The sequence below is a fragment of the Ostrea edulis genome, chromosome 10 (assembly GCF_947568905.1).
Source record: "Ostrea edulis chromosome 10, xbOstEdul1.1, whole genome shotgun sequence".
NCBI lineage: Eukaryota > Metazoa > Mollusca > Bivalvia > Ostreida > Ostreidae > Ostrea > Ostrea edulis.
This window is the reverse complement of record NC_079173.1, coordinates 18,625,318-18,651,745: the sequence shown is the minus strand read 5'-3', so window position 1 is coordinate 18,651,745 and position 26,428 is coordinate 18,625,318. Positions and strand designations below refer to the sequence as shown.

Here is a 26,428-nt window from a genome sequence, read left to right as displayed (position 1 = left end):
TGGTCAGTTTTGTTTTCCATCACTAGTACTATAGTTGGTACCGTTAACTGGCTAAAAAAAGGCGAATATAACGAACAGTGATCAATTCTCATAACTCCTATAAGCAATACAAAATATATAGTTGGGCAAATACAGACCCCTGGACACACCAGGGGTAGAATCAGGTGTCTAGGAGGAGTAAGCATCCACTATCAACCGGTCGTACATGCCGTGAGCCCTATATCCTGACCAGGTAAACGGAGTTATCCATAGTCAAAATCAGTGTGCCAAGAACGGCCTAACAATCGGTATGAAACACGTCAGAAAACATTTGACCCAATGATAGCTTGTATTAACGAACTAGATCGCTATAATGACCATAAAATTTGCAAAATGTTATCTTCAATCGAGACTGTTGAAATCATTGTACCATCAACTTGTTTGTTAGTAGCTTGCCTCGATTTAACAACTGAATATACGCAGAATAAATTATGTTTTATATGAATATAGAAACATATTAGCTAACAAAGGGCCAGAATTCATACCAATGGGGATTCCACCAGACTATTGGAAAACTTCCTCACCGAAGACCACGAAGATATTGTCAAAGACAAACTGTAGCATATTTTTTATTTCAACTTCAGAGTACTTGTGCGTGGAATCAGATATTTTTTGGATGAATGATCACTAGATAAGAATATTTGCCTTTTCCATTTTTGTTGAAAGTATTTGTTCATTGGCTCTGACAAGTATATCCATGGGTCTGTGTTTGCCCAACTCTTTATTTTATATTGTTATAGGAGTTATGAGATTGATACTCTTCATTATCTTCACCTTTCACTCAGATAGAAAGAAGAATTTAGATAGAATTTCTGAAAACAGTTCACAACAGTCTACTTTGAAACCTTACAAATAACCCTAGATAAACATTCAATAAATATGTTGTGTTGGTTTACCATACCATAGGTATTAGAACTAAAATGTGGTTCATTAAATGCTTTTAACTATTAAAGACAATAGCCATGAAGTTAAGCGTTTTGTTCATAAGGTCTAAAAGTCAATCATTAATATAATGAATTGATCTAAACCTCCAACATATCATCAAATATTTGACGTAATGTAAATGTGATGGGTATACTGGAATGAGCAAAACAATATAGTTTCTACAAGTAATATATTACATTAAAATTTCTTGCAATGTAACAAAACCCATTACACCCCCTTTACAGTGAAATTGGCCGTCCTTACATAACCATTCCACATTACCATTACCCCATGTCAGGCTACACTAATGAAATATTATCATAATGTGTAAAACTGAAATCCATCAACTAATATATTGGTTCTAATTTCATCTTCTGGGGCAATGGAAAAACATCCTGATGTGACCATTATTTCGTCGTTTATATATGTCGACGACATTTCATTTATCAATTCTCAATATAGTCTTCTTTAAAGTCAACATTTTGCGAATTTTATGATTGTCATAATGATAAAATTTGCAAATACGAACTACTACTTTGTCGAATGCTGTCTAACGTATTTCATAGCAATATATACCGCTCTTTACACTCTGATTTTGACTATGGTTAACTCCGTTTACCTGATAAAGATATAGGTCTCGTGGCGTTTTTGATCATTTAACGGGAGATGCTAATTCTTCCTAAGCACCTGATCCTACCTTTGGTATGTCTAGTGTTCCATGTTTTTCATTTGTATTTTTATGGGATTTATGGGATTCTTCACTATGCATTATCCTCACTTGTTTATATACCATATGCAATAATTAATTGTCAATAAGTCAAACGTCAATTGGGATATCCATTCATAATTTATCTATGAAAGTAAAATTATTTTGAAAAAATCGAATTTACTTGCATTTACCAGATAAATATGCACTGATATCAAATTTATAGTAACCTTTTTGGAGGTGTATCAAAATATAACAAACTACATCTCAATTAAATTGAACAATTATACAGGTCATCCACCTTGCACAATACAAGCAGAATCAAATTACAGATTTGACAATGCAAAACAAGTTCACCATCCTCATTATGTTCACTCGTTTTTAAATAATATGGAAGTGTCCGTATTTTGACATTTATGGAGAAGCGTCTCCGTTTTTGAGGCCATCGGTATAGATTCGTACTCTATCTTATATGAGTTTTAGATTTCGCAACCCGAAAAGTACTGCATAATTGATGAGCATGTGTAGCATTACAACGAATCTACATTCCAACTAATACTTATCACTTTGGGATCATTACCTTTCCGATGTTTTTGCCTTTGGTATATTTACAAAATGTAATGATAAACAAATATTCACAAACGCAATTTAATTCTTAGTAATGCAAGTATGACCGTATATCGACTTGATATATATACTGTGTATAAAAAGTCGGACAGAGGTGAGAGGAAAACGTAAATATAAAAAAGAAATTTCATTTTAGAAAACAATTTAGGTATGAACTGTGAAAGGTGGAAATGACGAACAGTGATTAATCTCATAAATCCAGAATAGAGAGTTGGGCAAACACGGGCCCCTAAGTGTGATGCTTAACACCGGAATGTGTTATCCTTACTTCTTAAATGAACCTAGAAATGACGTTTAACGACAACATCAGTACGCTGATAGAATTCATTGAACACAGTGTATAGATCCCAATACATTCTTTTTTTTTAAAGGCGTGTCTTCAAACACTGACTATTTATATCATTTGTTAGAATTAAAAATACGTGTCTTATAACGTTTTTATATCACATGTATTTGTTAATTGCGGGCTTTCATTTACGAAAAAATATATTCCCATAATGCAATAACACAATTAATATAGCTCTATAACAACTATTTAACGTTGTTAACATGTGTTATACTTTCTAAGATCCTTCGAATAACTTACAGATCACAGGTATCCCTAGGGATGTTAGTCGGTACTCTGCTCAGTCTTTTAAAATCACAATCTACAGAAGTCCCATTACAGTAAGGTGACTGTCCACAACCACACTTGTCAGGACAGGCGTCCGTCCCCTGGCTGTAAAGCACAGAGAGCACAACAGACACCCGAACCACCAGCCGCATACTTATTACATATGTATGTAATGGACAGTTTAATTTATCTAATCTCATTAAACTATAGCTATCCAACCTTTTCTTCCTTGTTAGTACAAGAGCTGAGTCATTATGGACCCTGTCTCTAACGCAAGGACATACGTCATTTGATCTCGTATCAGCATCTGCATATTCGTATCCATTAAAACAAATATCAGGAATATCCAAGAAAATACTTGGAATTTTGCCTTATAATAATTTGTGTACTGATAGATATTCAGCACTCAATAGGTGGTAAAATAAAGGAATCAGCCCAGTCTATTTAGAATGTATGTTTGTAAATGTTTAGTGTTAAAACACTCAACAGAAAAGACTAAGGATTTACTGTATAACACGTTTAAAAGAAATCGCGATTTTTTTCATTTAGCAACAAATCGCCGGCGGTTTAATTCGCGGAAAAAACAAATCTTAATATCCTGAACCCGATTTCGTATCAATATGAAATATTAATTCACTGAATGGTGAATTCGCGGAAATTTTGTTTCAGCGAATATAGTGAACATTAGCTCCGCGAGTTAATTTCGTGCTATACAGTAATTATATGCATTCAAATTGAACCGTCTTAAAGAAGTAACCAGACACACACATAGAGAAAGCGACACAGATAGTCCGGAGTTAACGTTCACGTCAATATAATTACTTAGTCTCTAAACATACAATGTGCTTTTGCGCTCTGAACATACAATGTGCTTTTGCGCTCTAAACATACAATGTGCTTTAATTTATTTGAAGAAAAATGACTTTGTATTCGTCCAGGTTTTACAACAGTAACAAAGCAAATTCGATGTTTCATTTAATAAACACGAAATGTTAAAGATATCAACTCAGACAGTATCCAGGTGTTTTAATATTTAGAATGAAGTAGCATGTATAAATATACATACAAATCGGTAGATAGATGTAGATTCATTGCTATACACACAAACTCAGACACTTAATGCGACAACTCTCTCTCTCTCTCTCTCTCTCTCTCTCTCTCTCTCTCTCTCCGGCGGTATATAATTATTTATCGCAGTATTATTTCTTTTTCAGGAATGAAGGTAATGCTCTCTCTCTCTCTCTCTCTCTCTCTCTCTCTCTCTCTCTCTCTCTCTCTCTATATATATATATATATATATATATATATATAATTGTTTATCGCAGTATTATTTCTTTTTCGGGAATGAAGGTAATTTTTGCTTATTTTATACGCTATGAAGTAACTTAGGACATTCTGTCTATTGTAAACTGCATCGTAACCCTATTCGAGAATCTCGAAAAGTACCATCTTAAACGTTAAATTGACTGTTCTACATTATGACGGACGAAAATGCAAGCTCAAAAATTAAATTCATCACAATATGTCAACAAAGCGCAATTAGCTAAATTGTCGAAAAGGATTGTTATGGAAACCACGGATGTATGTACTTATATTGTAGTGTCTGAAAGTAATCGGAACTTATCAATATATTCACGACGGACGTTGTATTTCGAAAGTTTTTATACCAATCGAGGCTTCATTAAAATTGTTTCAAGGAATTTGATAAGAAGCAAATGTAATAAATTTGAAATTCATGTTTGATATCCAATATACTAATTTATTTTCAATTGTACGTCATTCTTAAAACGGACGAACGGACATCTTTGTTTACAGCATTTAACACTCCAGTTGAAAGTCAGGATTTTGCAAAATTTATGGCCTTTAAACTTTCTAATTGATCAATACACCATACTATTGGGTAAAACACTGTCTCACACCTTTTATACCTATCGAGGCCATTCTTTGCACACTGATGTTGACTACGCATAACTCCGTTTACCTGATTAAAATATAGGGATTGCGGTGGGTGTGAACATTCGACAGGAGCTCTAAGATTGATAAATCTTGGTTATTTTCACCTTTTCATTGAAACATCATCTGTTTGAACATGTAAACTTGTGGTGTATCCTCGAGGTTTGTGTTAGTTATTTCATTATAAATGTTTACCATACAATATGCGGGGTTGATTTGGATCCGGGTTATTTTAGCCTTTCTGCATTTGTTGACGGTTTTGCCCCTTTTGAATTCGCCTAGACACATTTCTGTCAAAAAGATTAGAGAAAAAGTAGATTCGCCCAGTTTTAAATTTCCCCATTGACAACGAGGACAAAAGAAGCGAAAATAAAACGAGGCAAAAAATGGGTTTCTTAAAAATTCAAAAACAATATCATATGGTAAATATATCTTATATATGTTAGGCTATTCCATCGAGTTCTGTTTGATAATATTTGAAATAGCAAGGATTGTTTATAAGTTAAAATGGGAAATAATGGGAAATGTCGTTATGTGGCGTAATTACTTATGCCTGTCCACTTACTTATTTTCTCCAGCTTTGTTGTTTTGATGCATGTATAAGATATGTTTAGCGTTTTCTTATAGTATATAGCATTCGTGAAAAAATGCAAACAGTCAAATAATAATGAGATTTTTTCTTAGATAAGAATTCACACTGCATATTGTTATCATCCAATCTGAAATGACAGTTAGCACTTATTTAATGATTTAAACATTCTAGGATCAAACTATTGAGTATTGTTGATAAGAGTAAAAGTGTCGCAGGCAACATAAATAATACCACTACATATCAAGATAAATGGTTAAATGTAGCGTCCCAAGTCTTTATACATATCCTATCCATGCAATTTTATGAAATACAAATATTTGATTGTACGTCGGATTCGCATAATTCAATACCAGTTTTTTTACCATCGAGGATGTCATCGTTTTTCCTCAAATACAGAGTCACTATTGATTGTTTCATTGAATGCAAATTCTCCAAACGTTACACTACCCGAGAAGATTATGTTCTGGGGATAGCACAAATGGATTATTGTTTCCGATTTTTTTTTAATTATTAAAGTCGAATTTGATTAAATTGATATCAGTGGTATTATACCATGTACTACCAACACATGCAAGCATATATATATATATATATATATATATATATATATATATATCTGCTTTCAGCATTAGGCAGGCACATCCATAAAATCATACTTAGGCAGACATATATAGTCCATGTTTAAACTTCAACATTTTTTATCATGCATTCGATCATTTTGTTTAGCTATCACCCTATTTGTAATTTTCAAACCAATTAAAGATAATATACCAAGAATGAAAGATATACAATTTATGATGTCTTCCTAAGTTTTCAGATATCCGTAGTAATCCTTAGGCAGACATTGTATATAATTTTATACAATTCCATCGTAAGGTAGACAATATATTTTATATGCGCAGTAGGCCTTGGGCAGACATTGTATATTCATATAAATTTATACAATTCCACCAGAAGGCGAACAGTATTTTCCAAACCAGCTGAAGACTTTAGAGAGACGGCATTTAAACTACAATTATGCAAAAACTGCATGCGATTGATTTCCAGCACAGATGAAATACCGGTCAATTTTCCAAACATCTATAACCTTTGTGTGGCTACTGTTTTTTGGGACAACCTATCTTAGAATACGATTTAAGTATTCAAGTTTGCTCTCACTGAAATTATACCTGACAATGCATATCCATTCAATTTCCACAACATATTGTAGAACATTTGCCTCTGCTAAATCTCTATCTATTCAACCAGTTTTTCTTCAGCAATTTTGACTAATTTATAATCTTTACAGAGTCCTATAAATTATCCATAGCAATATTAATTAACTTTGATCATGTTATTCGCATTCATTAAAATAACCACCATCTGCACTGTACACGAATACTGTTATACAAAATAATTACTTTCAAAACAGTACATAAAAGACAATTTAAAAGTTAACTTTAACATGAAATTTATTCATTATATAATTGTTACTTTGTAACAAAAACTGGCATGGTATACAAATCATTTTCAAGTATGGTTGCTAGTCAAATATTAATAAAACATATAGGATTTTCATCGATTTTATGAAAAATTATAAAAGACATATCAATCAGAATTTAATGCATTTCATGAAATAAAAGGCCCACATGCCTTATTGGGTACATGGGAATTAATTAAAAGTATCACTAGCCCCAAGCATTATGAAATCTTGAGAAAAATTCCTGTTCTGCATACCTAAATTAAATCCTAACATACAAAACAGAATAAAAGATGTGTTCATAAAACTTAAATGCCCTGAAAGTGCCTATACAGTCCAGATGATTGATTGGGTATTGTTTAACGTCCCTCTCGAGAATATTTCACTAATATGGAGACGTTATATATACAACATTAAATAATATGACTACTTTGGACCTGTGTACAGTCAAAACCCTGGGGTTGTGTAAATCACCACTTTCGTATATCCTTTTCTGCTTCTAATAAGCATGCATTTGGTTATTGACCATATCACAATAAAGACAATAGTTGCTACTATAATCTTGGCCTCATCCTGGAAACTAAACCCTTGTCCAGGAAATCATGAATTTTACAATTTTGGTTAAGGATTACCACATATTAATTTAGTTTCATGTTAATATCAACCTTTAAAAAAGATATTTTATAATTGTGTAACGTATTTCCACTCTCCTGTGATGTCATAAGCTTTCGCAAAGTCAATGATTTGATAAGATTTATGCATGATGGGAACATAAATTTTGTTGAAGTCTTTTTCAATAGTTATTGTAAATAATCTTGTTAACCATAAAATATTTCAAAACTCACGTATGAGTTTCGAAATACCGAATCCAAGGGTAATAACTCCTTTTTCATTAAATTATTTATCAATTTTTAATGCATATATTTCCTTTACTTTTCACAAACATATTTGTATATTTTTTTTAAGAAACAGTTTCATGAAATTGTTATGAATACCATTATATTGTTTTAACAAGTTTTTGTGATAATGAAATGTATTTAAGGAAAATTGTAATTTTCTGACATCAATAACAGGTATATGCGTGCTAATTGATAAATTTTTTATCAATGCTGCAACATACTTATGTTATCATTTTTATTAGTTACTAAGATAACCATTAATCAAATATAAGATTGAACCTATAATTCTACAGGGGTGGAATTACCTTAAAGGCATAGGGTCTAAGATATTGGTGAAATGTTGCATGTTCCAAAAAGGTGGCGAAATTTCAGATCATATTAACTAGAAAATCACACAAAGTTCTTCAGAATGTTTACAAACACATTGGATAACGATAGTAATTACAAAATAATTCCCTGTTCTCATTTGCCTAAACTGGTACCCTTGTTGATTTCGCATCTCTTGTTTGTGTGTAGCCACCAATCAGTGGGGTACCAGTTTAATATATTGTCCTCCTGACAACATTTTTAAATAGGGCTAAAACGTCAAAATGACTTAAATTTCAAAGTGCTGCAGCTATAGATAACTCATAATTAATACTACAAATTTGTTTTTTTGGAGTTCTTCTTGCAAAATATTGTGATGTCATTTTTGGGATAAAAGATAGATCCTATGCCTTTAACACATATTCACTATGTATACCAAGTTTGGTCTTACCCCAGAGTCAGAAACCCTACCCCATGGATTACAACATCTACATTTTTAGTAAAGGCCTTCCTCCTCTATCTGACTATGCATACGTTTTTCTTACAAAATGTTCAATTGTTACCTGAATTTACTCAGAAGACAGGTCACCAGAGATTACCTATGTGACCTAAAATTCTTATCAAAAACCAAAATTGTAACAAAATAAAAACTATCGGGTAAGACATCAATGTACATTTGAATTACCGGTGCATTACTACCCTAACAAGTATAGCATTGCCTCATTATTATCAAACATTATATTTCAATACATTTGAAAATGAATACACTATAGGTGCAACAATTATGCCTTAAAGCAGCATCATTAAGTCAAAGAGCACAATATATCATCTCAATAAGACAAAACACAAGAGAACATTCTGAACTCAGATAGTATACATATGAATTAAACTGTAGTGGTCATTTATCAACATATTTTCAAAAAAATTATATTGAAAGAGAAAATATCATAGGCAGTAATGCTCACATGAGATAGTCATAAACACTAAACGAAAATCCTATAACAATACACAGTTTAAACAACAGAGCACTTAGTCTTATTGCATGACATATATTATGAACATGGCAAACCAGGATTTACCTTTTATATGTATACCAAAACCAATGACAGTGTATATTTTGTGATCATTTGAATTACATTTCTCTGAACAAAATTCTAAACAAAACATGTCAACAGAACATACTAGGTTATGAATATTCAAAATGGTAATGGATTCGTTTGTACCTTCCAGTTTCAGACCATTTTTTAAATTTGGTAATTATGAAAGGCTTTAAACAAGAGGCCCAAGGGTCACATCACTCACCTTAGTCATCTTAGCTCATATTTAAAGATTTTCCCTATATATTTGTGAGTAAAACTTTGATCCCCCTTGTGACCCCATCCTACCCCTGGGGGCCATTATTTTAACAAACTGAAATATATGTCAGAGAGCTTTCATGTAAATATCAGCTTTTCTGGCTTAGTGGTTCTTGAGAAGAAGATTTTCCTTATGTATTAGTATGTAAAACTTTGATACCCTATTGTGGCCCCATCCAACACCCAGGGGCCATGATTTGAACAAACTTGAATCTGCTTTATGTCAAGAAGCTTTCATATAAATTTCAGCTTTTCTGGTCCAGTGGTTCTTGAGAAGATTTTTAAAAATTTTTCCTGTGAAGAAACTTAAATCTGCATTATATCAGAAAGCTTTCATGTAAATCTCAGCTTTTCTGGTCCAGTGGTTCTTGAGAAGAAGACTTTTAAAGATCGTTCCTATATATATGTATGTAAAACTTTGATTCCCTATTGTGGCCCCATCAAACCCCCGGGGACCATGATTTGAACAAACTTGAATCTGCATTATGTCAGGAAGTTTACATGTAAATATCAGCTTTTCTGGCTGAGTGGTTCTTGAGAAGAAGATTTTAAAATATTTTTCCTATATATTTGTATGTAAAACTTTGATTCCCTACTGTGGCCCCATCATACCCCCAGGGGCCATGATTTGAACAAACCTGAATCTACATTATGTCAGGAAGCTTTCATGTAAATTTCAGCTTTTCTGGTCCAGTGGTTCTTGAGAAGAAGCTTTTAAAGATTGTTCCTGTATATTTGCATGTAAAACATTGATCCCCTACTGTGGCCCCATCATACCCCCAGGGGCCATGATTTGAATAAACTTGAATCTGCATTATGTCAGGAAACTTACATGTAAATATCAGCTTTTCTGGCTGAGTGGTTCTTGAGAAGATTTTAAAATATTTTTCCTATATATTTGTATGTAAAACTTTGATTCCCTATTGTGGCCCCATCATACCCCCAGGGGCTATGATTTGAACAAACTTGAATCTGCATTATGTCAGGAAGCTTTCATGTAAATCTAAGATTTTCTGGCCCAGTTGTTCTTGAGAAGAACAATTTTAAACATTTTTCCTATATATTTGCATGTAAAACTTTGATCCCCCTATTGTGACCCCATCATACCCCAGGGGCCATGATTTGAACAGTCTTGAATTTGCATTGTCAGATAGCATTCATGTAAATCTCAGCTTTTCTGGCTCAGTGGTTCTTGAGAAGAAGATTTTTAAAGAGTCATCCTATATATCAGTATGTAAAACTTTAATCCCCTATTGTGGCCCCATCCAATGCCCGGGGGCCATTATTTGAACAAACTTGAATCTGCACTATATCAGGAAACTTTCATGTAAATTTCAGCTTTTCTGGTCCAGTGGTTCTTTACAAGAAGGTTTTAAAATGACCGCACCCTATTTTTGCATTTTTGTGATTATCTTCCCTTTGAACGGGACATGGCCCTTAATTTGAACAAACTTAAAAGCCCTTCACCCAAGGATGCTTTGTGACAAGTTTGGTTGAAATTGGCCAACGGTTCTTAAGAAGAAGTTAAAAACGTGAAAAGTTTATGACGACGACATACAACGGACAAATTTTGATCAGAAAAGCTTACTTGAGGTTTTGGCTAAGGTGAGCTAAAAACTGTAAAAAATATCATCTGTTTACAGAAATTCCATGATATAAGCACTACATTTCTATTCATTGTGTGACCCAACAAAAATGGTTTTATTTACTTCAGATATATATTGCTTTTGAAAAAATATAGGGTCCTTGGGGTAATTTATCAAAAATGTATACATGTGTTGGAGATTTAATTTGCCTGAAAAATCATAAAAGACTAGATTAATCAAGATATTGGACTAAGCAGTAAGCACTTTTAAAGTGTAAAATAACCAACATTTGAATTTCCACTTTTCTATATTCACAAGAATCGATCCCGAGGCAACCAGAATGGATATCATAGCTCCTGTGTCCAAACACACTGAAGATTTCATAAATTTCCAGAAATGTTCTCCCTCCTTTGTTCTTGTCTTTGCCAGAGGTCTTTCTTCCTGTAATATTATATACATGTACTACATTTATCACACCTAAGTGTCTGTACAATATGCTTAGCACTTTCAAAAAGATGACTTTCCCGAAATCTGAATTGATATAACTACATTACATAATCTATATGTTATTAAAAGGTAAATATGGGATATCAGAACTAGAAAATTTTGAAACTCTTCAGAAAAAGAAGTTACGAAAATTATACGTCACTTGGGAAACTCTTGTATACAAATTAGTGATCACTAAAGACGACTCATTTCTGATATAAAAATATATGCCTGGTTTAAAAATTATTTTTCAGAATGTTGCAAGTGAATATCCTTGTACTAAAACATGAGTTATTGGATTAAATTTCTGATGTTTGGTAGCAGAGATAAAAACAAAAGAAAAAGTATATTTCCTACACTGTATGCACTTGTATGGATATTTACTTTATAAGATTTTCTTGAGTCATAATAACCGACCGCTATGAAATGATATAATTAATCACAATAAATTATTTATAAATATATCTCCAGAAATGTACATATACATGCAGCAACATGTAGCCCCACCTTCCCCCACACGTTTCTGCCCCCCCCCCCCCCCCCCCCCTGTTTTCCTGAGATTGCGTTAAATTATCACATACAATATTAAACTTTGTTATTAGTACATGTATGCAAAGATCGATTCATTAGCTGCTCACTTGATATAGTAGCGGTGGATAGTACTGGAAATGCAAGGTTAGATTGATTTCAACTTATGAACAGAAGAATACATTCCCCCTCCCTTGAACTGTGACTAAATACATTGGTATCATGTCACAAAGGGTGCAACGATTAACCAAGACACGGTATATCACTGAAATATTATGCAACCGTTCGATTCACGATATTTTACACTATACCGCAGTTTGGTATTCTCGATCTGGATTAATTTGAACTGTCCAATTTGGCTTTAAGATTACATGTATGTTGTAACAAGAGTACCACCAATGGTACATAATATGCCCGTGAAAAGCTAATATAAGGTGTTTCCTTACACTACGATTTGTAGAACATGGCTTCAAGTAGTATCAGCAATCAATGTCAGAGTGTGACATACTTTCTTTGCATCATAAAAACAGATCAATCATGTACTCTCTATGTAATATTTTTATTTGGCATAAAGTGTATGTGTACCAAGTTTGATGGTACCAGCTCCAATGGTTCAGTCTTTATCCTGCTACTACTATCTTGACCTTTGATCTTGAGAAACAATCGATATTCTCCACTTGGCAAAAGGTGTATGTGTACCAAGTTTGACAGTCTTAGCCCCAACAGTTCAGTTTGTATACTGCCTACAAGGTTTTCCTACTAAGTGATACTGTGAACTTGACCTTGAACAAGAGGTACTGTGAACAATGCTCACTACGAATACCCCCCGCTTACCCCAATCTCCCAAAGGGTGTTGGTAATAGGTATACACTACCTCTTTTCTGAGTGTGAAAACAAATGGCATGACAAACCGAACCATATTGCTACTTCGATGTCCAGTGTGTGTGACCTTTGACCTTTTGACCCCAAAATCAATAGGGAACATCTTCATCCCATGGGTAGTCCATATGTATGATATGGTGACTGTAGGTGGAAAGGATAACGCTTTAGAGCCCGGAAACCATATTGCTACTTCGATGTCCAGTGCGCTTGACCTTTGACCTTTTGACCCCAAAATCGATAGGGAACATCTTCATCCCATGGGTAGTCCATATGTATGATATGGTGACTGTAGCTGGAAAGGATAACGCTTTAGAGCCCGGAAACCATATTGCTACTTCGATGTCCAGTGCGCTTGACCTTTGACCTTTTAACCCCAAAATCGATAGGGAACATCTTCATCCCATGGGTAGTCCATACATATGATATGGTGACGGTAGGTGGAAAGGATAATGCTTTAGAGCCCGGAAACCATTGCGTGTACAGACGGACGGACGGACAGACAGACGGACAACCCAATTCCAGTATACCCCCCACAACTTGTTGCGGGGGGTATAAAAACAATAGACATCTTCTTCTCATCATGGTGATCGAATGTACTAAGTTGCAATATCCTGGAATTTATGGTTTGGTCTGTATCCTGCCCACAAAGTTTTCCTACTTAGTGATACTACGACCTTAACCTTTGATTTCTGACCTTGAAAAATGTTAGGCATCTTCCTCTCATTATGGTGATCAAATGTACCAAGTTGCAAAATCCTAGATGTTACGGTTCAGTATGTATCTTGCCCAAAAGGTCTAGACAGACAAACGGACGATGGTTACCATAATACACCCTGTCCAAATAAAGATGGTTTCCGGAAATGGAAAAATGTGGTGCCAGTGAAATATTTCTCGCCCTGTGAACCATTAATCCCAAATATGGGAGCATTTTGGACATGCAGTTGTAACAGTAAGGTGCAATTAAATGATACTAAAACCAGTGTAATTGTTCATTAGTTATCATTCATATTGATACACTTGTAGCATGTTAAAAGTATCATGATACGTATTGTATTGTCAAGTCTGTATCATACAATGTATCGTATCATGAGGCAAGCGTATCGTTGCACCCCTACATGCTACCATGTTTAATACCAGTATTGAATATTAGTATAATAGTTTGATATTTCACAGTTCATACAGTTGTCTCGTATAGTTTTTTTTTTCAGGAATGAAATAATCTTATTCAAAACTCTATAATTTTCAGACCTCTCTCACCAAGTACAGAAAAATACTTGTGTGATTAACAGATTTCATTCATATTTTTAGGGCTTTCCATCTTTCTGTGGAAAGTCCTATTGTTATTGTTCTGTTTATTATTTTCCTGCCTTCAAAAACTTTTTTCGTCTTCAGACTTATCGAAAAACTTTAAAGTTCATGATATAGCACTTCTTGAGAAACTAATACATTTCAACCTGCGTCATGGAACTTTGGCCCCTTATGGAGTTATCTGACCTTTGGCAGAAATCATTGTTATCGTTACTACTTTTTAACCGTAAATGATAGGAGGATGAAACCTTTACAGGTCAATTAGTAGAATCGAAGAACTTTAAATGAAGGGATTAGCTGACCGTTAAAAGGAGTTAATGCCCCCCTATGTTTCACGATTTATACCTAAAAAATTGACGACTCCTAAAGTATTCGTCGTAGAGAGACGGAACACACTGAAATGGGTTGGGTGACCTTGAAAAGTAGGTCAAGGTCAAAGGTCATCCAGAATAGCGAGAAAATGGCACTTTTTACACCCTTTTTCCCACTTCACATAGCAACGAAATATCACATGGGTCAGCAAGGAATTTTCGATAGGTCTCGATATCATGAATTACAACTCTAAAACTTTGACCACACTGCGAATGTCGGCGACTCACATTGAAAACCCTGTTATCGCTACTCCTACTAGACCGAAAGTCGTGGAGATGCGAGACCTTCCTCGACGAATTCACAATAAAACTTTCGCACAGAGAAGTTGACCGAGGGAAACCGAGAACCCTGAAGCACGATTCTCGCCCCCAAAAGTCTCTGACATTGTCATTCGAGCCCACAACTTTTTCACAGATCTAGTTAGACGCGGAACCACTTGTGCAAAGCCCCGTGACCTCTCTGACCTTCAAAATGAGGTCAAGGTCAAGCTTTCCCTCTCATGGAGTTTTCGAGGTTTGACCTTGAACGTGGGCCAAGGTCAAAGGTCAAGGCCACACATCAAGGGGCCAGTCTCCACAAGCAAGGCAAACCCACACATCACAACTATCGTCCCAAAGGAAGAAATCCCCCACCCTTCAAGTGATATGTATGTTAGATCAGCTGTTTACACCATTTTGACCGGTCACATGCCCAACAACAGGATTCTAGCTAATCTGACCTACACATACACATCTGACCTACACCCATTTTCTCCATTTCTTGACTGTCTTGTAAATCAAATATTTCCATTTGCATTCATGAAAAAACATGTGCCAGATTCCATCAATGTCTGCCTGCATCAACATAAAGACTAAGTTCAGTTGGTTTTTTTTTTATAATAATGATGATGCAACTTTACTCGACAGTTGAACTCATTGACATTCCATCCCGACTGTCATTGTAGACAAATAAACACTTACCTGCAGGGTCAGATGGGATGCAGTATTCCTATTCTCCGTTCAGATCATACACTCAGAAACTTTTTTTAATTCACCAGCCGCCATTTTGTTTGGGGTTCTTTTTCACAGCCTAAATCCATATGCATGCCTCCTTGGGTGAAATGATTGAAAGACATTTTCTCCATGAATTAGAACACATAGGATGAGCAATTACAAACTGTATATCAAATTCCACAATCCATTACACACATGGTAAAGTGCACAGACTCCTACCATCTTTTCAACATGAGGCTCATAGTCCCAGCATGCATGAGCAGAGTGTCAGCACTACATGTGTAATCTCTGAAAATGTCACTTCCGGTTTCTTTACACCTCCAAATATCATATCTAACAGGTCTAAAGTCACCCCCAAACACCTGCACAAGTCCTATTACACTTTTACCCGATATGTGCCGGCTATCCAACACCCACACCCCTTTTTTTTTCAAATATTTGACCGGTACTATCGTGCGAAACCAAGGCCTCAATCTCCAACACTTCAACACTCAAGGCGGCAAATTTGAATTTCTTTTCTATCCAAATCAAATTGTTTAGCATTTGAACACTACTGAAAAACCGGTAGAAGGTGGGAAGCCCTCTAATTGTTCGCAAACAATTAGGATCACTAATTATTGATATTTCCCTTTTGCGATTAATGAATTTGAAATGTGGAATTAATTAAAATATTATTTACACAACCCCAGCCTCGATCTATTCAGTTGTCCTACTTTTACAGCCCTTCCATTGGAACACATCCCAATCTCGATCAATACAAAGACATAACAATATAAAAATTAATTTCTTTCACACTTATGCATCAAAAGATATGAAACTTGAACTCAATCTGTAGTTACTGCACTACAAGTTTCAATGAATTCTCACAAGCATTATGCAAAAATATCTGGAAAACCAATGGGACAGACTGATTGACAGAGAGACGGACAGAGAGGAAACCTAAAATCCACTTGACTTTCGTTTTATAAACCGGTAGGGGACTAATAACTGGAATTAGTCTTTGAACTTTATATGGTTATTCTCCTTGATTTTTTTTAATTTTTAAAAGATTCATTTCAAGCAGACTGTTGTGATGTAATGGTGATATGTGATATATAACCTTAGATGTAAATTATGTTCCCTACCTGTTCTGCCTCTAACTCTCCCATTTCAACTAATGATGTTCATGATTGTTCCTCCTAGAAACAAAATTTTACACATCAAACACATACATGTACATAATGCATATTATACATTTATTGCATGATAGTGAGGGAGATATGAAGATTTATTCACCCAAGAAAAATCCTATTCCCCGAGGGCAACGCCCGAGGGGAATATGATTTTTCTTGGGTGAATAAATCTTCATATCTCCCGAACATTCATGCAATAAATTGTTTATTATACCGAAACAAAGCAAGACCACACAATTGCATTTGAGATTGGAGTCCGCTCATCTATACATTGTACATGTATGTAGCTGAGATTGCCCTAACGGTAACACCGCGTCTCAACGAATTAGATGGTACAAACTGCGAAATAAAGTGATATGATAACCAGTTTTTGTTTTACCATTCTCCTTGAATGCTGATACAAACTGCGAAATAGAGTGATATGATAACCAGTTTTTGTTTTACCATTCTCCTTGAATGCTGATTTACTTGCTTGTTTTTGTATCAACCAAAACCAGGCAATTTAACTGTGTATCAGAGACCCGCATATTTTGTGCCTTACGAATTATGGAAGTAGAATGACTCGGACTTATTGTGACGTCACAATACATTTCGTCGTCTTTGACATTAACTTTATGGAAAATGCACGAGGCTGCCCAAGCGGTAAATATGATAGGGAGATATGATGTTTGAGAGGGAGATATGAAGATTTGTTATCCCTGGCATGTGACCGTCTAGACCAATCAGATTACGCGTTGCATAGAATTCTCATACTGGGGTATAATAATACAGGTTTTAACACAGTAATGGTACAATGATAAGCAAGAGCTTTGGCTACAATCTCCTAAAACATACAAGATTTAATTAAAAGTTCTTTTAGTTTTTGTCTCTGTGTCATATTCTCCACTTTATCTTATACGTTACCCATCTTAGGAGGACCTCATTTTATTTTATATGTATATATGTTACCCCACTTAGGAGGACAATATACACTTGCACACATACAATTACAGACACCCCTTGTGTCCTTGGCACTTTCAACATTGTAACTTTTTCTAAGCGGCAACCTAAGGAACAATACTATTTTACTTAATATCATAAACATATTTTTTCAATGCCATATATTTCATCTTCCAAAACATACATGCTTATAATATATATGCATATATACATGTATATACATTTTCTACTTTAGGTAGACTTGTCATTGATCCCCAATTGTCACTTCTGATTGATTTCAAAGAGACTGTTGCAATGTGATGGTGATATATAATCTTAGATAAAAATTATGTTCCCTACCTGTTCTGCCTCTAACTCTTCCATTTCCAAAAATGATGTGCAGGATTGTTTCTCCTAGAGACAAAATTTTACACATCAAATACATACATGTACATAATGCATTTTAACACAGTAATGTTGCGATGATATCAGGGTTTGACACTAAGGCACGTCCGACCGACCGAGTCTACTAAATGATAGGTCCGGTCGGGTAAAATGTCGATTTACTAGTCCGACTGGTTGTGTTAAAAACTAAACAAGAAACTTTACTTTAAACCGTATGATATTTTATTCTTAACTAAAAGAAAATAACTGTAAAGAGTTTGCAAGCAATCTTGAACCATGTGATGGAATAATCTATTTTAAGTTCTAATAAATAAGTAGCGGTCGGTAGTGATGTTTTACGACATCTACTCGATGTTGATTTTAAACAGTTTATTTGAATTGACTATAATAAAGTGTTTATCAAGTTAATAAATTACGTAATAAACATTTATCGGTGTTGACATATGTGTGGGAATGTCTCTATATTTATGCCTCATTCACACGAAGAATTTAATTCGCATTAAACGTAAGTTAATGCGAATTAAATCTGAATCGTGTTCACACGGAGATTTTAATGCGCATTAGATTACTTCGAATTAAAATTGACATCGCGATTTAATGCGAATTAAATTTACTTCGCATTAGCTCTGTGTGAACGCTAAGCGAAGCTAATTCGCATTAAATGTACACGCATGCGTAATGGCAAATTTGGGTCACATGCATCATACCCATGGTCAGCTATATATACTAATGTCAGTTTTGTACGAAAAACTAAGCAAAATGATAATTTACACAATATTCATTAAAATATCTATAAAAATAATTTTCAATAACATAGTCTATTCTTTTTCGCGCACCCTTTAATAGAGATGCATACAACTTTAATGCGCATTAGTTTACTTCGCATTAAATATTACCGCCGTGTGAACGCTATTTAATTCGATATTTGATGCGAAGTAAAATTTGATGCGCATCCTGTGAACGAGGCATTAAATACGACTTCTCGTCCTCAAGGAAAGACGTCCCAGGAGAAAAAAGAAAAGGTTAGGAAGAAACAAAGCAGGGCTTATGAAATATAAAATAAATAAAAAGCCGGTTGAGGTCATTTTATACTAAATAGACTAAAGAATACCCGTGCCGGGTAGAATTTAAAGAAACAGAAAACGTGTTTGAAAATCAAATATTGAATGACGCGTGACGAGACTTAAGATATTTTTGAGACGTTTTGGTTCAAACTTAACGTTTGTCATTTAAATGAAGTATTTTTAAAATATGGAGAAAGTTCAAACTATCAGGTTTTTTTTCTGGAAAGTTTGTCAGGGCTAGTGGATATAAAGTCAGGTCTAGTAAAAATCATTTGAAGTAGCCGACTGGTCGAGTGCTCAAAAAAGTAAATGTCAAACCCTGGATATGCAAGAGTTTTGGCTACAATCCCCAAAAACACACAAGATTTAAAGTCCTTTTTGTCTTTGTCTCCATGTCATATTCTCCATTTTAATTTACATGTATATATGTTACCCCTCTTAGGAGGACACTATACATTTGTACACACACATGTACACAGATGCTGTTTGTGCCCTTAGTACTTTCAACATTGTCACTTTTTCTTAGCCAATAATTTTTTTTTTATTTATCAACATTTTATTTTTGAATTCCATTTCAATCATCTACCAAAACATATCCAAGCATCTGCATTTTCCATTTTTGGAGGCCCGGCTATGTACATGTGTGTGTTTGTTAACTATTATAAAACGGGTTGTTTTAAATTAATTTTTCTGCAAGTACATGCATACTTTAGACAAGATTTTATGTAAAACACACACTAGGAAAACATAAAGTCAGCAATCACAACCTGAACACTGAACAAGAAATCAGTGGAATGTATACCTGCATACTGCATGTTTAATACCATTTATGCAGATTCAAGGTAGCTCTACCCTTATGCGACTCGTCAATACTAATGGTTGAAATTGGAAACACTGTATTAATTTCCACTCGGTATAGTTCGATTTTATTAATAACCAAAGCAAATGTATATGTTGCCACCTTTTTTAAGATGTCAAACATATAAGAACAGAAGTATAGGTCAACATCAGAAAACCACACATTTTCGTAAAGCAGAGTAATAAAACATGAGAAAAATGTATTAAAATGACAAATTTTTAATGTCAACAGTATAGAAAAACAGTTTATTTATAAATATTTGACCTATTGAGTGCCCCTACCCCTAAAAACACCCCAGGGCCTTTTTTCAACTCTCAAAAATTAAGCGCCCCCCCCCCCCCCCCCCTCCTTTGAAATACAGTACTACTCACCTTTTTGATAACAGATTTTTTAATCTTTCTAGCAATCTCTTTGTTCCGCACTGAATTTCATAATACATGGTATCTCTAGTTCACCAATACCGGTATCTTAGGAGTACTGATAGTTTCCCCTTTACAATGCATTTCAAAGCCCCCCCCCCCCCCCCCCCCCCCCCCCCCCCCCCCCCATGTTGTTAAAAAGAATGCTACAACTTTACTTATTTTTCGAGGCATGTGTCCAACTACTGCACCGTCCTTTACAACAGCAATCGCATATTTATGCATAGGATTGTTGATTTCTATTTTTTTTCAAGAGTTTCTCCCTGGAATGGATCCCAGATTATAGATATCCCTGTAAACACGAAATCCCATAACTATATTCATACTCGGCCATAGTTGTGCTGCGAAAGTGAAACCGAAAGCTTAGTAAATCGTACGTGGTATTAGTCTTTGACACAAACGGTACCAAGTGAAATTGAAAGTAATAGCTACTACTGTATATTTTAATATAGACAAGAATGGATTAATTATTAGTGTTAAAAAAATGAAATAAAACTTATGTGTATATTTAATGGGAATATTTCAGCATAGAGTACTAAATACCCCCCCCCCCCTCAATTTTCTAAGCACCCGGGGTGCTCAATAGGACACATATGGTATGTATAAACTGATAGTTGATATTAGGGGAATCTTTGTATAAGACATACAGTAGAGGAATGCCAGGATAGGAGTTATAGCCCTTTACCAACTGGGCTATCAGGCCATCGGTGAGCAGCCCGATTGACTGCTGCTGGATATTGTACATGTGTTTTCTATCCTGAAGCCTTCACAAGGTCAAAAAATAAAAACAAACAACTTGTTGGATAAAAACCAATCACAAATTATGGAAGATCTTTTTTAAACATTCTTATCTACTCCTACAGTTTTTATTCAAATGTTGCTGAAATCTTTCTACTTTCCTTCACTATGTTTATCCAACATAATATGTAAACAATAATAAGCTTCAAGAAATAGTATAGCAAATAAGAAATGAAATGTGCCTTATTTTAAAAATGAATCCATATAATTCATGAAAAGAAAATCTTTAAAAACAGATAAAATTTCTTTGAATTTTAATTATAACAAGAAAAAATTAAAACAGTTCATCATTTCTTATGATTGTGATAGCATCAGTTATCTGATCCAATATTTCAAAGATTGCACATGGAATTTTTTAAAGGCAGATTTTGAACAGTCATGGACACAATGATTTTGGGATGGTTACATGCACATACCTATACCTCAGGATGTTCCTAATGTAATTTGAGATGCTAATTCATATTTCTTCTGCAATTTGTTTCAAATCGACATTATATGATTAATCAAAATGTAAATGATCACAGGTCGACCCTTACAGTATATGACAGTTCATTTTACCATGTTTACAAGAAAGTTAAAAGGCACACACAAAAAAACCCATCGTGACATCGTTTCAAATATTTGAAAACCTTTCTAGTTCAACAGGGATTTAAAGTAGATAAAATAAACAAATCAGTGGACCATTAAACCCTTAGAACTCTAGTCTAATTAAGCCTACATCTCCACTGGATTTAGAGTGCATTTTAATGCAACCCATATTTGTACACTTTACTTCTTTCTAAATCTAGGTAATTTATTATAACAATACTAAATAGTTCATGATATCCATAATATAATCAATAGATAGATTATTATAGGTCATGTTTTGATTGCATTTTGTATCACTCTAGAATAAATATATAATTCATTATATCATTCACTAAAAACCCATGCATGTACCCAGTGTTAAAATAAATCAGAATGGTTTATTTTAATCATTTACTATCTATTATCAATTATAGGAACTCAATATGCTTACCATTGTATTTAGAAATGTGTCCAACAGAAAAGCCACTTTTGTACAGATCAGTCTTAACCCAATCGACACTTTCCTCCTCTAAAACAATAAAAAATATGTGTACATCATAACATGCATTCATTTTGGATGCAGAAAAAAAATGTCATAAATTCTTATTACATGATTTGTTTTCTTTTATAAATCTCTAAGAGCAATAATTACTCCTACTCCTTGAAGATTAATTGTATATGTTTAATGCCCCCCTCAAGAATTTTTCACTCATATGGAGACATGCATCACCATTGCGGTAAAGGGCTGCAGTATTTAAAGGCCTATGCTTGGTGCTTACGCCCTTTGAGCTTTAACGTGCCACACATGCTGTGACACGGGGCCTCTGTTTTTGCGGACTTGTCTGAAGGACCCATTTAGTCAACTCTTACGACAAGCAAGGGGTACTGAGGACCTATTCTAACCTGGTTTTCCACAGGAATTATGAAAAACATGACAGATGTCATGTAATTGGCACGTTTGGCAAGAGGTACATCACTTTTTATATCCCAAAATTAAACAATTTTTCCACAGAAGAAATTATCAAGAACTTAATATCTTAGTAGAAAGTTATAGAAAAGCATATGCAGTCACAGGAACCATATAGGCAATTCAATATTGAATCAGTGGGACCAGGGCTCGAAATTAACATATGCCCGCCAGTCTGTGACTGGTTAAAAGTCTGGCGGACTGACTGACATTTGTTCTAGTCAGTCCGATGGGACTGGTTAATTTTCTAAAACATCATTTTGGAAAATATACTTATGAAATTTTATACACACATTTGGCATGCTTTGATCTGTAGATATCAGATGAATCTGATTCATAAATATAAATCCCACATTTAAGTGTTACAATATTATCTGAGACATATTGAGTTTAATTTCATTTTAATAACATTAATGAAATATGTTTAATTATTTCTGGAAAACTCTGTTGGACTGGTAAAATTTTCTGCGGACTGGTTGAAATTATACCCCATCAGTCCGACTGGACTGGTGACATAAAAAGTTAGCTTCAAGCCCTGTGGGACAAGATATTTTTAAAACGTGGATAAATTAGTATTATGTGGTAATGACACATTTAGCTAAGATTCCTAAAACATGAAAATGAAAAACGTAAAAAGGGACAACATAAATTGGTGAGAAATACATGTAGTTATATCTTTCGAATTTCCTCCATTGTTTACAATAGTGCAATATCTTTGAAAGATGCGCCTTTGACAGGGACCAGTCATTTAGTCTGTAGTAATAATAGTAGGGAACATAATGGGGTGGTATAATATAGACCCTGCAATTGTTGCAGACAAAACTACCGGTTCCTGTGGTGCAATACGTACACAATCAAAATAAGGACAATGCACATTGCATTGCAAACTGCACGGCGTCTCCTGCATTGTGTCGCTGAGTGCAGGTCATAATGACAACACATTTTTGGGATTATCTATATCCTAGAAAACCTTTATAACAATGCTAAACCATAGTAAACGACGCGACAAATATTGTCCTAGTCGTGTGTCATGGCGTGACGAGATCGAGACTCGGAGACGGTAGACCCTTCTTTCGCTGCCCAGTGAAGAAAACCAACGCGGTTATTCGTACTCGTAGGGGAAATTGTAATAGCCTAAAACCTAACAATATATACTTTGCGAGAAATGTGCCTTGAAATCATTTTTGAAACCAAAATAAGAAAAATTTACTTACACGTGACAACATCTTCGCAGACGCTGGATCCTTTCCGGGTGTCTCCGAAGGTTCCCGAAGTTCATTTCCGTAACATGACAGCAAAACAGAACGCAACAAAAAAATCACGGTGTTGGAAAATTAAAAAAATTTAAATACCATCTTTAAAAATATTAATCTAGATAATCTGACACCTAGTGGTTCAGAATAAGGAAAAAATCAAACGAAATTTAAATATATTTCCGCTTTCGTTTGTGATGCCCATTTGAAAAATGTCTACACAAGTCGTGAAACGTATATTGCCAAAATAATACACGCTAGTTTTTAACAACTCTAGAATTTACACTTTTATGAATAAAATGAAATCTTTTTGCCCGAAATGTAAAGTTTAGATTCTAAATTTAAGGAAAGAAAACACATTTTACTCAAAAGTTAAATACATAATTTCATTTTACAAGTAGAAAATTGGGCAGACTTAAAAACGTCTGCCTAATTTATACGTCTGCCTAACGGTGGTCGATAAATATTTTGCGTCAGCTGAAGTCTTATAATAGGTATGTATATATATATATATATATATATATATATATATATATATATATTCATGTGTACAAATAAATCACCAAGATAATTTAAATTCAAATTCTACAACCAATTCTGCAAGTGTAATAGGAATAAATTGCAGTATGATGATCGATATATGATAATGGTTGGGAACAGAGATAAGTGTGATTTGATGAATTTTCTTAAAGGGATCATATAGTGATAAAAAGGAGAGAGAGAGAGAGAGAGAGAGAGAGAGAGAGAGAGAGAGAGAGAGAGAGAGAGAGCTACAATAAGCTATGTGTTACCTAGGTAACATTACACCATACACCACACACCATACACGGAGTTTTAAAAATATCAGCTCATATTATGACAGTATCCGGGTGTTTTATTTGACATTTAGAATAAAGTAGCATGTATAAATAGACTTATATATCGATAGATGTATTTGTATTCATTGCTATACCTAAGAACGCTGACACTTAATGCGATATCTCTTTCTCAGTATTATTTCTTTTTCAGGAAAAAGGTAATTTTTTGCTTATTTTGTATGCTATGAAGTAACGTAAGACACTCTGTCTATTATAAACTGCATTTCAACTTTTTTCGAGAATCTCAGAAAGTATCATATTGAATATCAAATTGCCTGTTATTCTAAATTGTAACGGACGGAAATGCAGTCTCAAATATTAAACTTATTACAATATGTCAACAAAGTACTATTAGCTAAATTGGTCGATAGGATTGTTATGGAAACCACGGATATATGTACTTATACTGTAGTGTCTCAACGTACACGGACTTTATTCATCTCTTCACGACGGACGTTGTATTCCGAATGTTTTTATAGCAATTGAAGCTTCATTAAAATTTTGTTGACAGGAAGTTGATAAGAGCACCTATAATAGACTTGAAGTCCATATTTGGTACCAAGAGATATATCCAGATGTGCACACAAATTTACGGTTACCTCATTTCTATAAAGATCAGTTTCTTCAATCAAAGCGTAGAAACACGCTCATTTAGATTTATCAAATCGTCAAATTCAATTTGAATCGTACTTTAGAACAGTCAACACTCTCATTTAAAGTCAGCATTTTGCAAAATGAATGGTTTTAAAACGTTCTGATTTATCAATATAACCTGCTATTAGGAAAAGTACTTTCTCCCATGTTTCATGCCAATTGCGGCCGTTCTTTACACACTGATGTTGACCACAAAATACTCCGTTTACCTGATCAAGATATAGGGATTGCAGCGGATGTGAACAGCAGACAGATGTTATGAAATTGATCTATGTTTATTATTTTCACTTTTTAATTGAAATATCATGTGCTTTTTATAAAAAATCTAAAATAGTGGTATATCCCCGAGACTTTTCTCAGTTTTTATTTCATTATATATATTTACTGTACGGTATGCAGGCTGCTTTCGATCAGTGTTATTTTCGCCTTTCTGCATTTGCTAACTGTGTCGCCCCTTTCAAATTCGCTTAGACACAGTTGCCAGAGTTGTGTCAAAAGAGAAATTTGTCCACTGACAACGAGGGCAAAAGGAGCAAAAATAAAAGGAGTGCAAAACATTCTCCGTGTGCAGTTCTTAAGCATCTTTTTGCCAAACAGAATCATGTGGTAAATACATGCTACGTGTATGTGTCCTTTAAGTTTCCGTGTTATGGTGTTTGCTTCATCGATCTTTTTCCATTTTGTTTTCATTTTCCAGGTTGTTTATCTGATGTTTTCGTGTTGACATGGTGTGTGATAAACTGTCAGTAAACTTCATTGTGATGGAGTGATCTTTCACCTTTATTGATAATGCTTGTCATGATGATAACCACGAATTTCTGCTAACATACGAAAATTTGTAAAGGCGTTTATTGACTTCCTGAAACAC

General features: G+C 34.4%; 1 protein-coding gene and 1 long non-coding RNA gene across 5 annotated transcripts in view; both read right to left on the bottom strand.

The window, feature by feature from the left end:
- LOC125682897 (leucine-rich repeat-containing protein 15-like) overlaps positions 1-26,428 on the bottom strand; it is a 334,249-nt gene that overhangs the window by 118,694 nt on the left and 189,127 nt on the right. The window lies entirely within an intron of this gene.
- Positions 6,888-24,509, bottom strand: LOC125673073 (uncharacterized). Of its 3 annotated transcripts, XR_008799409.1 has the most exons (6): positions 24,011-24,509; positions 22,281-22,358; positions 18,078-18,131; positions 16,752-16,805; positions 15,595-15,724; positions 6,888-11,500 (listed from the first exon to the last, which is right to left on the bottom strand). It is a non-coding gene; the product is annotated as an uncharacterized LOC125673073 (long non-coding RNA). The 3 variants fall into 3 exon arrangements; XR_008799407.1 differs by having other exon boundaries at positions 15,595-16,805; XR_008799408.1 differs by lacking the exon at positions 24,011-24,509 and adding an exon at positions 23,647-24,003 and having other exon boundaries at positions 15,595-16,805.